The sequence below is a fragment of the Dipteris shenzhenensis genome, chromosome 24 (assembly GCF_047967505.1).
Source record: "Dipteris shenzhenensis isolate YYH24624 ecotype China chromosome 24, Dip_SZ_1.0, whole genome shotgun sequence".
Lineage (NCBI taxonomy): Eukaryota > Viridiplantae > Streptophyta > Polypodiopsida > Gleicheniales > Dipteridaceae > Dipteris > Dipteris shenzhenensis.
The window spans coordinates 28,651,890-28,664,644 of record NC_141619.1 but is presented as its reverse complement, the minus strand read 5'-3'; the positions used below and the strand labels follow the sequence as shown (position 1 = coordinate 28,664,644).

At 49.4% G+C, this 12,755-nt stretch overlaps 1 protein-coding gene across 6 annotated transcripts in view; it reads left to right on the top strand.

Moving 5' to 3' along the window:
- LOC147886454 (uncharacterized) overlaps nt 1-12,755 on the top strand; it is a 225,903-nt gene that overhangs the window by 145,683 nt on the left and 67,465 nt on the right. The window lies entirely within an intron of this gene.

Genomic DNA, 12,755 nt, shown 5'->3' with positions numbered 1-12,755 from the left:
TTAACTTAACAATATCACGTAGAAACAACTTGAGAAATAACTAGATGGAGGCTAGAGTGACCCTACTCAACGAAACCAAGTACAAGACACCACATTGGCCCCAAACACTCGGCACCCCTTCCGATCTTTATTTATTTCTTTAGGAATGAAATTTGTACATACAACAAGGGCTCACCCTTGTGCTCTGCCCCACCGGCAATTCCACTGTCCAAGCCAAACTTTGGCTACAACCTGCATTCCATCCTATTGCCCAAGTGCCAAGGCAAGGCTAAGGCATTCACCATTGTCCATGACCAACTGTAACGCTGTCCAAGCATCCAACTTGCTCCACAGGTCTGGCAATCCCACAATCCATTGACCAGCCTCTCAGGGTGACCTAGCATCAACACAGATCTCAAACTGAACAAGTGACCTTAATACAGGAAGCAAATTCACACACTGCTCGTCTGACACCCAACTGGTTACACCCCCCTGTAACTGGGTGTCAACACTGCCTGAATGACCAAGAGGGGCTTCCAACAACAAACGGAGCAACAACAAGCTTCCAAAATGACCAAATGCAATAAAAAATGAAAGGGATAGTGACAAGAGACCTCAAACCAGCTTCAAATGACTTCAATCTAGCTTCAGATAGTTCCAAATCAGCTCCCAGAAGCTCCAACGCAATACATCCAGAACACCTCCAGGGGTAGCTGATCCAGCAATCAAGAGGCAACAGGAGGAACTGACAGCTTGGAGAGGGGAAGGAAGAGAGAAAGAAAGAAAGAAAGAAATTTTATTAAAGGTCCACGGAAGGCCATACATGGCCTATGGGACACAAAATCATCCGAAAGGAAAATACATCATCAACGATGCGCCAACTAGGTGGCCTCATCGTAATACCGCTAAGATGCCAAAAATGGCTACAAAAATCCTAGATACAAAATGAAATGAAATAGAGTACCAAAATTGAGTACCAAAATTGCCTAGATACAAAATGTAAAATATGGAATATGAGGAACATCGTCTTCCCCAAGGGGTCTGTGATCCAAAGAAATGATGGAAGTCATGGCCATCGACCATGCCTCCTGCCATGAGTGTGAAGATCTGGGCAAGTGTCAAATGGGCTGCTGGCGGTGCCAAGTCTCCATGGAGCAATCTCCTCCGAAAATCTGCCATCATCCTCCGTCGTCTAGAAATAAAGCGACGGGTACGGCCTCTGTGTAAGATCATCCTGCGGTGCTGCCGGATCATGTCATATGTACATCCTCGGGGTGGAACCATCGGTGCTCTCTGGCAAGATGGGCTATCTCTGTGCTCATGGTCCTGCGCCTCGTCCTGCTCCTCATGAATAACCAGGTCTCTGGCAGGGATGCGACGGTGCTCTCTGAGGAATCTCTCTCTGTATCTGGTGATCTCCCTGATGAACAACGCTAAGCAATACTGATCCTCATACTCCATAATCCGAGAGAGAGGTCCAAATCCGTGCCCAAATAAACAGTGAAATCTGCCACGGATCTCATAATATAAAGGGCATCTGCAAACAAAGTGCTCCTCAGTCTCCACCTCCCCCATAGTGCAACAAGGGCATATCCTAGTCTCTCACCTGGGTCTATGTCCGGTAGCTGTACGACGCATCCTGCCGGCCTCAACATCTAATCTGTGGGAAGATACCCTGAGCTGGCCCAAGGCAATCCTGAGTGAGTGCGACATATGAACGCCGATATATCCTGGGGATATGATGAAGCCATCCTCTGAAATCCTGAGAAAATGGTCACGATATGTGGCCATCTTCGTAGGAAGCTCCGTGGGATGAACCCAAGTGGGAAACGTGTATAGCTGCAACAAATCTGCCCTGATAACCTGACTGAGCTCATGTCGAGTGAGAGGGAGGCGAGGGGCATCTATGCTATATCGAAATGGTGGCAGCCTATCCATATCCAAGCCCAGCGAGGTGAGCCATGTGGAGAGTGTGTGGTACCAACAAAAAGTATGACCTCTCTCCGCTAACATCTGCGAGGATGTCAGTGCTAGCCACGGTAATCGTGCTCTGCCTGCTGCTGAGTCTCCGAGCGCCCTGATCCTATGCAAGTACGTAACTGACTGAAATGCTGCATCTAGCGCTAGGGGTGTAGCTCCGAACTCTGCGAACGTAATCTGATGCGGTACCGTGGGCTTCGCTCTGATCAATCTGGAGAACATGATGATCTGTAACCTCTCTACTCGTCTCCAATCTGCAACCCTGAGATCTCCTGCCCAAAAGGGGCTAGCATACATGACTGCAGGTCTCACCAGCGTATCGAAAAGTAAGGACTTCGTGTCGGGATGCTGAAAATGTGACTGTACACACTGCCTCTCGAGAAGAGCCAAGGCGGCATACCCTCTACTGATCCTATCTCGTGCTGCATGCGTCATGGTGAAGACTGGACCTCTAAATGTGGCACCCAAATATGTATACTCCCTGACTAGCTCCACCTCCTGCCCATCAAATGTGAAAGAGAACTCGCCTCTCCTATAAACCTGGTATGACGTGTTGAAGACCATGACTTTGGTCTTCCCAAGGTTTACAGACAACCCTCTGTCCTGACAAAAGCTGTGGAGTGCATGGAGATGTGCCTGTAAACCCTGCTGGGAGGAAGAAATAAGAACGACGTCATCTGCATAGAGGAGAATCGGTATCGTGGATCCTGCCAGTAAAGAACCTGTACCACCCATCGTCTGTATGTACATCTCTAACTCATCGATATAGAGACCAAAGAGTGTCGGAGACAAAGGACACCCCTGCTTCACCCCTATCGTACTGCGTACTTCCCCCGACAGCCCCGCCCGTGTCCTGACTCTACCTGTGACTCTCTCATACAAGGCCATGATCGCCCATTGAATCTCCCCATTGAATCCCAAGTCACGGAGTCGCTGGAAGAGTCTGAAACGCGGCACAGTGTCAAATGCCTTTCTGAAGTCCACGAAGCAACAATAGAGCCGTTGCTTACGTGACTTCGCCTCCTCAATCAAAGCCCTGAGTGTGAAGATATGATCTAGAGTCGAGTGCTCTGCACGAAATCCTGCCTGCCCTCTAGCTCTCATGCCTGTCGCCTCGGCATGGTCATTTATATGTCCTTCTAGAATGGTCGCATAAATCTTGGCCATGACATGGCCAATCATAATGGTCCTGTAGTTCGACGCCTCCAAAGGATCCCCCGACTTGTGTATGGGTACTATGGTATTTTCTAGCCAACTAGGTGGAAGACCTGTACAAATGGACTCGTTAAAAAGACGGGAGAGGACTGTAGCTAAGGCATCAATCCCATGGATTACATACTCCGCTTGCAATCCATCATGGTCCTTAGCTCTCCCAGTCTTCAAACGATGAGCTGTTGCTCGGACACTATTGGATGAGAATAAGGCAGAGGAGGTGGGTCTAGGCACATGGGATAAGTCGATCTGTGGCTGGTCTGGAATATCATATAAAGTGGAAGTATAGGCAAGCCAAACCTGCGGGTCTGTAAGAGGAGTTTGAGATTTCAAGCGAAGGAATTTCTTCCAGAATTCCTTGGAATCACAGCTGAAAAGTAAACTTCTCAGCTCCTCCTCATTCCGGGCTAGAAATTGGCACTTTTTGCGTCGCACCAAACGCTTGTAACTCTTGTTGGTCTCAATGAGGAGGGGAGACTTCTCCTGTGTCTCAAGGCGAAGCTTCCTGCGGAGTTCTTTACACTCCTCATCATACCATCCATTACAAGGCACAAGACCGACTGGTGGAGGACTGGATGTGTGGCAAGTGACGGGGAAGGACTTGTGGGCTGCTGAGATGATGGAGGTATGTACAAGGTTCCACCGATCCTGTGTGGAGGGTAGGGCATCGAGAAGGTGCGGACGGAGAAGACCACTCAGGTGCTGGCTATAAATATCATCAAACTGGTGGTCAAAATGAACCTCATAGTATGGCTGACGCTCATGATGTCTAGAAGGGGGGGCATGAGGAATTTGGGTAAGAATAAAGTGCAGACGTGCACATAAAAGGGTCGACTGTGAGGTTATGTACAAAAGGGATTAAAGTCGGGGGACCCAAGACGTAATCAATGACGCTCGTGCCACCACCTGCGAAGGGAAAACATGTGGCTGTGGATGAATGCGGCCACTGTCGAAGTCCATTATAAATGACCATGCCGTGCGATGAGAGAAGCTCCAATAGGCGATGTCCCTGATCTGTCACCTCTACCCCTCTATTTGAAGATAAGCGTGGAAAACTCTCATCTGGGGCAGCTGGAACTAAGACTGGATCCTCAGCAAAGTCCAAAATCTCTGCCTGTCTGTCTGATGTCCTCGCGTTGAAGTCTCCTAAAAGGATGACCTCTCCGCGGCGTGAGTGCTCCAATACATCGGCTGACAAATCCTCAAAAGAAGACTGTCCTGGTCCATCTGAGACATAACGAGACTGTCTCGGGGGAAAGTAGCATACTGCAATAAACAAGTCTCTCAGGGGGGGTCTCCTGATCCGTACCCAAAGATATCTGGCCCGATGGTCTCTGCTCATGACTGTGAGTATCGATCTGAGATGCTCTCTATAAAGAACTGCCACACCACCAGATCCTCTGACTCCTCCTGATCGTCTAGTCTGCTGTCGAAAGACAGACTCCCAGGCATACCCTGTCACCTGCGGCAAGCCTCTCTCTGGGCTCTCATGGGTCTCTGTAAAGAAGACGATGTCCTGATCAAAAAAGGCCTCTCGTAAGTTGCCAGGCTGAGCTGTGAGGGAACCATTACAGTTCCAAACTGCGAAACTCAAGCTATCTGGCAGACTACGTGTCCCATAGGCCTCGTGTCGTCAACTGTGGGCTCCAGCCGGTCTAGATCGCATAGCTCCTATCAAAAGTCTGCCCTCTCTGATCACGGCCCACTTGCCCTCACGACGGGCAACATCCCTCTGTGCAATGAGACGTCTATGCTCCTCCCACTGAAGAGCTGTAAGGTCCTCATCCATGTGAATCTGTGGATGGTCCCTCAATCTGGATCTCCTTCGTAATGCTGCGAGACGGGCCTCAGCATCTCTGAATCTGATGATAAGTGGCTGGTGCCGTGCTGGATCCCGGCCCACTCGATATGCAGCTACTATGCCATGATCTTGAACTCCGAGTGTCCCAGATATGAAATCTGTCGCCTGATCCATGGCTGATCTCGTATCTGATCGCTCAACTCCGCGGATGCGGATGTTGAGGGCCTTCTGAGCTCGCCGCTGACTCTCGGCAATAGTCTCAGAGACTGTGGTCTGCTGGGCCTGTGGGGCTCTACGCACGTCCACCCACTCTGAGGTCTTCTGTACCTCTGTCTGCAGTGTGGCCAACCTCTCCTCAACTGCTGCACTAGCTGGAGGAGCTACATGCAGCTGCTGGAGGCGATCATCGCATGCCACAACATGCTCCTGAATGCGTGTCTCCAGCTGCACTATGCGCTCAGCATGTGTCCGTAACTGGATATCCCGATCAATATCTCTGGTATGAAGCTGGCGAATATGGGAGTCCTGATCAGATCTATGACTCTCAACTGTCGATAGCTGATCAGTCAGTGTGTGTATCTGTGCTGTGAGAGACTGAATCGCAACGCCCTGAAGTCTGCAAGTCTCCATGCACTGCATAACTAAATCTCTCAATCGCAGATTATCTGCCAGGACTGCTTCCGCTGTGGAGGGTGAAGGGGAGAGGGGGTACAAGGATGAGGGGGTAAGAGGGTAAGAAGGTGAGTAAAGGAGGGGTACAGAAAATGGAGGTCCTGAAGAGAGAGATCCGGTAGAAGGAAGTAGGGAGTCAGGGACCGAAGAAGAGCCTACACTAGGGGAGGAAGGGGCTGAAAGGGAGGGTCGGTGGGGAGAGGTGGGAAGAAGCTGGGTAGGGACTAGGGGAAGGGAAGAAGAGGAGGGAGGAGGCTGGGTAGGGAATAGGGAAGGGGAGGAAGAGGAAGGAAGAGGATGGATAGGGACTAGGGGAGGGGAGGAAGAGGAAGGAAGAGGATGGGTAGGGACTAGGAGAGGGGAGGAATAAGCAAGGGAAAGGGCTAGGGAGGAATGAACGGGAGCAAGAGGAGGAGGTGAGACTGAAGGAGGGAGAGGAGGAGGATTGAGTAGAGGAGGTGGGTAGGAAAGGGTTGGGATTGAGGCAAGGGAGGTAACCGGAAGTGATGGGGGAGATGGAAGTAAAGGAGATGGGGTCGGAGCCACAGGAGGATTGAGTAAAGTAGATGGGTAAGAAAGGGTTGGGGTGGAGGCAAGGGAGGTCGTTGGAGGTGGTGGGGAAGGAGATGTTAAGGGTAAAGAAGAACTTGTCTCTTCGGCTCTTGTACTGCTGCCTACGCTTTTATCTTTCTCTACTTTTGCTCCTTGGAGGGCCATGGTGGAGCTCCTTGTTTGTGGCATCTCCTTACTCCTGGAAGTGCTGAATTCTCTGCTCAAAACTGCCTCTAAGGGCCATGGTGGAGCTGCTAAATTCTCTGCTTTCAAAACTGTCAAAACTGCCTCCTTTTGCCCTCAAAAACTGCCCCTTTTCTGTTTTTCCTGCAATGTAGACCAAAGAGCTTGAACTGGCTGGAATGAGAGAGAGAGAGAGAGAAAGAAAGAAAGAAATTTTATTAAAGGTCCACGGAAGGCCATAGATGGCCTATGGGACACAAAATCATCCGAAAGGAAAATACATCATCAACGATGCGCCAACTAGGTGGCCTCATCGTAATACAGCTAAGATGCCAAAAATGGCTACAAAAATCCTAGATACAAAATGAAATGAAATAGAGTACCAAAAATGCCTAGATACAAAATGTAAAATATGAAATATGAGGAACATCGTCTTCCCTAAGGGGTCTGTGATCCAAAGAAATGATGGAAGTCATGGCCATCGACCATGCCTCCTGCCATGAGTGTGAAGATCTGGGCAAGTGTCAAGTGGGCTGCTGGTGGTGCCAAGTCTCCATGGAGCAATCTCCTCCGAAAATCTGCCATCATCCTCCGTCGTCTAGAAATAAAGCGACGGGTACGGCCTCTGTGTAAGATCATCCTGCGGTGCTGCCGGATCATGTCATATGTACATCCTCGGGGTGGAACCATCGGTGCTCTCTGGCAAGATGGGCTATCTCTGTGCTCATGGTCCTGCGCCTCGTCCTGCTCCTCATGAATAACCAGGTCTCTGGTAGGGATGCGACGGTGCTCTCTGAGGAATCTCTCTCTGTATCTGGTGATCTCCCTGATGAACAACGCTAAGCAATACTGATCCTCATACTCCATAATCCGAGAGAGAGGTCCAAATCCGTGCCCAAATAAACAGTGAAATCTGCCACGGATCTCATAATATAAAGGGCATCTGCAAACAAAGTGCTCCTCAGTCTCCACCTCCCCCATAGTGCAACAAGGGCATATCCTAGTCTCTTGCCTGGGTCTATGTCCGGTAGCTGTACGACGCATCCTGCCGGCCTCAACATCTAATCTGTGGGAAGATACCCTGAGCTGGCCCAAGGCAATCCTGAGTCAGTGCGACATATGAACGCCGATATATCCTGGGGATATGATGAAGCCATCCTCTGAAATCCTGAGAAAATGGTCACGGTATGTGGCCATCTTTGTAGGAAGCTCCGTGGGATGAACCCAAGTGCGAAACGTGTGTAGCTGCAACAAATCTGCCCTGATAACCTGACTGAGCTCATGTCGAGTGAGAGGGAGGCGAGGGGCATCTATGCTGTATCGAAATGGTGGCAGCCTATCCATATCCAAGCCCAACGAGGTGAGCCACGTGGAGAGTGTGTGGTACCAACAAAAAGTATGACCTCTCTCCGCTAACATCTGCGAGGATGTCAGTGCTAGCCATGGTAATTGTGCTCTGCCTGCTGCTGAGTCTCCGAGCGCCCTGATCCTATGCAAGTATGTAACTGACTGAAATGCTGCATCTAGCGCTAGGGGTGTAGCTCCGAACTTTGCGAGCATAATCTGATGCGGTATTGTGGGCTTCGCTCAATCTGGAGAACATGATGATCTGTAACCTCTCTACTCGTCTCCAATCTGCAACACTGAGATCTCCTGCCCAAAAGGGGCTAGCATACATGGCTGTAGGTCTCACCAGCGTATCGAAAAGTAAGGACTTCGTGTCGGGATGCTGAAAATGTGACTGTGCACACTGCCTTTCGAGAAGAGCCAAGGCGGCATACCCTCTACTGATCCTATCTCGTGCTGCATGCGTCATGGTGAAGACTGGACCTCTAAATGTGGCACCCAAATATGTATACTCCCTGACTAGCTCCACCTCCTGCCCATCAAATGTGAAAGAGAACTCGCCTCTCCTATAAACTTGGTATGACGTGTTGAAGACCATGACTTTGGTCTTCCCAAGGTTTACAGACAACCCTCTGTCCTGACAAAAGCTATGGAGTGCATGGAGATGTGCCTGTAAACCCTGCAGGGAGGAAGAAATAAGAACCACGTCATCTGCATAGAGGAGAATCGGTATCGTGGATCCTGCCAGTAAAGAACCTGTACCACCCATCGTCTGTATGTACATCTCTAACTCATCGATATAGAGACCAAAGAGTGTCGGAGACAAAGGACACCCCTGCTTCACCCCTATCGTACTGCGTACTTCCCCTGACAGCCCCGCCCATGTCCTGACTCTACCTGTGACTCTCTCATACAAGGCCATGATCGCCCATTGAATCTCCCCACTGAATCCCAAGTCACAAAGTCGCTGGAAGAGTCTGAAACGCGGCACAGTGTCAAATGCCTTTCTGAAGTCCACGAAGCAACAATAGAGCCGTTGCTTACGTGACTTCGCCTCCTCAATCAAAGCCCTGAGTGTGAAGATATGATCTAGAGTCGAGTACTCTGCACGAAATCCTGCCTGCCCTCTAGCTCTCATACCTGTCGCCTCGGCATGGTCATTTATATGTCCTTCTAGAATGGTCGCATAAATCTTGGCCATGACATGGCCAATCATAATGGTCCTGTAGTTCGACGCCTCCAAAGGATCCCCCGACTTGTGAATGGGTACTATAGTATTTTCTAGCCAACTAGGTGGAAGACCTGTACAAATGGACTCGTTAAAAAGACGGGAGAGGACTGTAGCTAAGGCATCAGTCCCATGGATTACATACTCCGCTTGCAATCCATCATGGTCCTTAGCTCTCCGAGTCTTCAAACGATGAACTGCTGCTCGGACACTACTGGATGAGAATAAGGCAGAGGAGGTGGGTCTAGGCACATGGGATAAGTCGATCTGTGGCTGGTCTGGAATATCATATAAAGTGGAAGTATAGGCAAGCCAAACGTGCGGGTCTGTAAGAGGAGTTTGAGATTTCAAGCGAAGGAATTTCTTCCAGAATTCCTTGGAATCACAGCTGAAAAGTAAACTTCTTAGCTCCTCCTCATTCCGGGCTAGAAATTGGCGCTTTTTGCGTCGCACCAAACGCTTGTAACTCTTCTTGGTCTCAATGAGGAGGGGAGACTTCTCCTGTGTCTCAAGGCGAAGCTTCCTGCGGAGTTCTTTACACTCCTCATCATACCATCCATTACAAGGCACAAGACCGACTGGTGGAGGACCGGATGTGTGGCAAGTGACGGGGAAGGACTTGTGGGCTGCCAAGATGATGGAGGTATGTACAAGGTCCCACCGATCCTGTGTGGAGGATAGGGCATCGAGAAGGTGCGGACGGAGGAGACTACTCAGGTGCTGGCTATAAATATCATCGAACTGGTGGTCAAAATGAACCTCATAGTATGGCTGACGCTCATGATGTCTAGAAGGGGGGGCATGAGGAATCTGGGTAAGAATAAAGTGCAGACGTGCATGATCGGCTGAAGGCATAAGAGGGTCGACTGTGAGGTTATGTACAAAAGGGATTAAAGTCGGGGGACCCAAGATGTAATCAATGACGCTCGTACCACCACCCGCGAAGGGAAAACATGTGGCTGTGGATGAATGCGGCCACTGTCGAAGTCCATTATAAATGACCATGCCATGCGATGAGAGAAGCTCCAATAGGCGATGTCCCTGATCTGTCACCTCTACCCCTCTATTTGAAGATAAGCGTGGAAAACTCTCATCTGGGGCAGCTGGAACTAAGACTGCTGGATCCTCAGCAAAGTCCAAAATTTTCGCCTGTCTGTCTGATGTCCTCGCGTTGAAATCTCCTAAAAGGATGACCTCTCCGCGGCGTGAGTACTCCAATACATCGGCTGACAAATCCTCAAAAGGTGACTGTCCTGGTCCATCTGAGGCATAACGAGACTGTCTCGGGGGAAAGTAGCATACTGCAATAAACAAGTCTCTCAGGGGGGGTCTCCTGATCCGTACCCAAAGATATCTGGCCCGATGGTCTCTCCTCACGACTGTGAGTATCGATCTGAGATGCTCTCTATAAAGAACTGCCACACCGCCAGATCCTCTGACTCCTCCTGATCGTCTAATCTGCTGTCGAAAGACAGACTCCCAGGCATACCCTGTCACCTGCGCAAGCCTCTCTCTGGGCTCTCATGGGTCTCTGTAAAGAAGACGATGTCCTAATCAAAAAAGGCCTCTCGTAAGTTGCCAGGCTGAGCTGTGAGGGAACCATTACAGTTCCAAATTGCGAAACTCAAGCTATCTGGAAGGCTATTTGTCCCATAGACCTCGTGTCGTCAACTGTGGGCTCCAGCCGGTCTAGATCGCATAGCTCCTATCAAAAGTCTGCCCTCTCTGATCACGGCCCACTTGCCCTCACGACGGGCAACATCCCTCTGTGCAATGAGACGTCTATGCTCCTCCCATTGAAGAGCTGTAAGGTCCTCGTCCATGTGAATCTGTGGATGGTCCCTCAATCTGGATCTCCTCCGTAATCTGGAGAGAGAGAGAGAGAGAGAGAAAGAAAGTTTATTAAAGTCTTTGGAAGACCGATGGGTCTATGAGACGGTGAAAAACTTGATACAATGAGTTGTGGTAGTGGAGCTACTAAACGAGCATCCAGCTACCAATGCAGAATGCAAAAAAGCAAAATGGTAGTACTAAATCCTAAGTACAACATAGGCATATCTCAACTGTATATATCAATCAATCAATCTCAGCATCATCGTCGACATCATCATAACCATCATCATCATCATCTACAGCCTGCAAGAGAAGGAGAAAGAGATCAATGCAGCCTGCAAGATCCATCTAGGGAGGCGTGCACCTTGAACAATGCACAAGAAACAGCCGTACATCAGCCTTGAAATCAGTGCCAATCTACCTCGGGATGCATGCAGCCAGCCTAATGGTGCAATCTGTCTGTACAAGCAGCCTTGGGATTCGTGCCTCTTCCATACGGCTCGCTTTGGAGAAGACTAGGAAAAACCCGCGGGTACTCGCTTCTAAGGCTCTGTACAATCCGTACAGAACGTATGGGCCAACCTTGGCAGCCTTGGGAAACATGCCAGCCACCAATCAAGGTCTAAAATGCAGCAAAAACAATCGTACCCTTCACCTCGGGATGCGTGAAAGGAGCAAGGAGATCAACTTCCAAAGAAAATCTGTGCCTTAGCCTTGGAAGGAGAGGAAAGGGGTGGGTAGACTTGCATGGGGGATTGCCACATGGCTCCTCATTAAAGTCTAACCCTTCCAAATCGATGGAACATTGGTTTGCCGCCACATTAAAGTTCTAATCCCTAAAACCAATGACAACATTGGGTTTCCTTGGGCCCAACTTTATGACCTTGTAAACCTTGCCTTGCCCTTAGCATGTAGGCCTAGTGTGTGCACCTAGGGACTTTTGGGAATTGTCGCTTCCCCCGGACTAGTCCCCTAAGCCAAAGTTAGTCACGGTTCATAAATTCACGTCCTTGGGACATACCCTCCTCTTGAAACAACAAACTATCGAGTTTGCTGCTATAACCATAAACAACCAACAATGATGATATGGTCTAGGAGAGCGCACGAGTCCATCCATATATCAATGCATCATCTGTGTGGAGTGACTAGTACACTCATCATAGGAGTCCCATAGCAGATGTACTGTTAGCAAAAGCAGTACCTCGGGTGAGACATACAGTGTCACCAAGCGACTTCTAGATACAGTGGGCTTGTCTGTTGACAAGGGAGTGGAGGAACTAGCCCCCTCTTGAGCATCAGGCAATGCTCCAGACCTACGCTCTACTGCGCCTAAAGGAGCTACAACCGAAGCCAGCTCAAAGCACAACAATTGAGTGGCGTATGCCACTTTGAGTGAAATCTGCAAGTTTACTCTCCTCCAAAAACTAAAACCCCACACATGGGAATATTGGATCCTAGGAACATAGATCCCGGTACTCGATATCCTTTCAGACTCACATCACCGCAAGCTGAATTGGTTCAGCCAATCTATGCCAGACTTGGATCCTTGCCTCATGGCTCAAATCAAACACAAACTGGCATGTACTAAATGGATTTACTGCTCGAACTATGCCGGGCAACAAGAGCATCCTGAACATGCATGTGATACATAGATTTGCTGCTCTAGCCATGCCGGCCAACAAGAGCAATCCAACACTGACAAGGAATACTCATCCTGCAATTTACCATACAGCTTAGAAAGAGGAGACTCTCCATCTTTTGACTGATACAAAAAGCAGCAAAACGAGCAGGGAATAACCATCTTGCAAGTAACAACGCAGCCTAGAAAGAGGAGACTCTTGAATTTCTGGCTGCTCCAATAATCCATACCAGCTTCTTACTAAAGAAAAAGAAATCTCCTAGCACGTGTGGTTGTCCTTTTTCGCTTCTTGCGCTCCCATCGGTTGTTTCCGTTTACGATTGGGACAA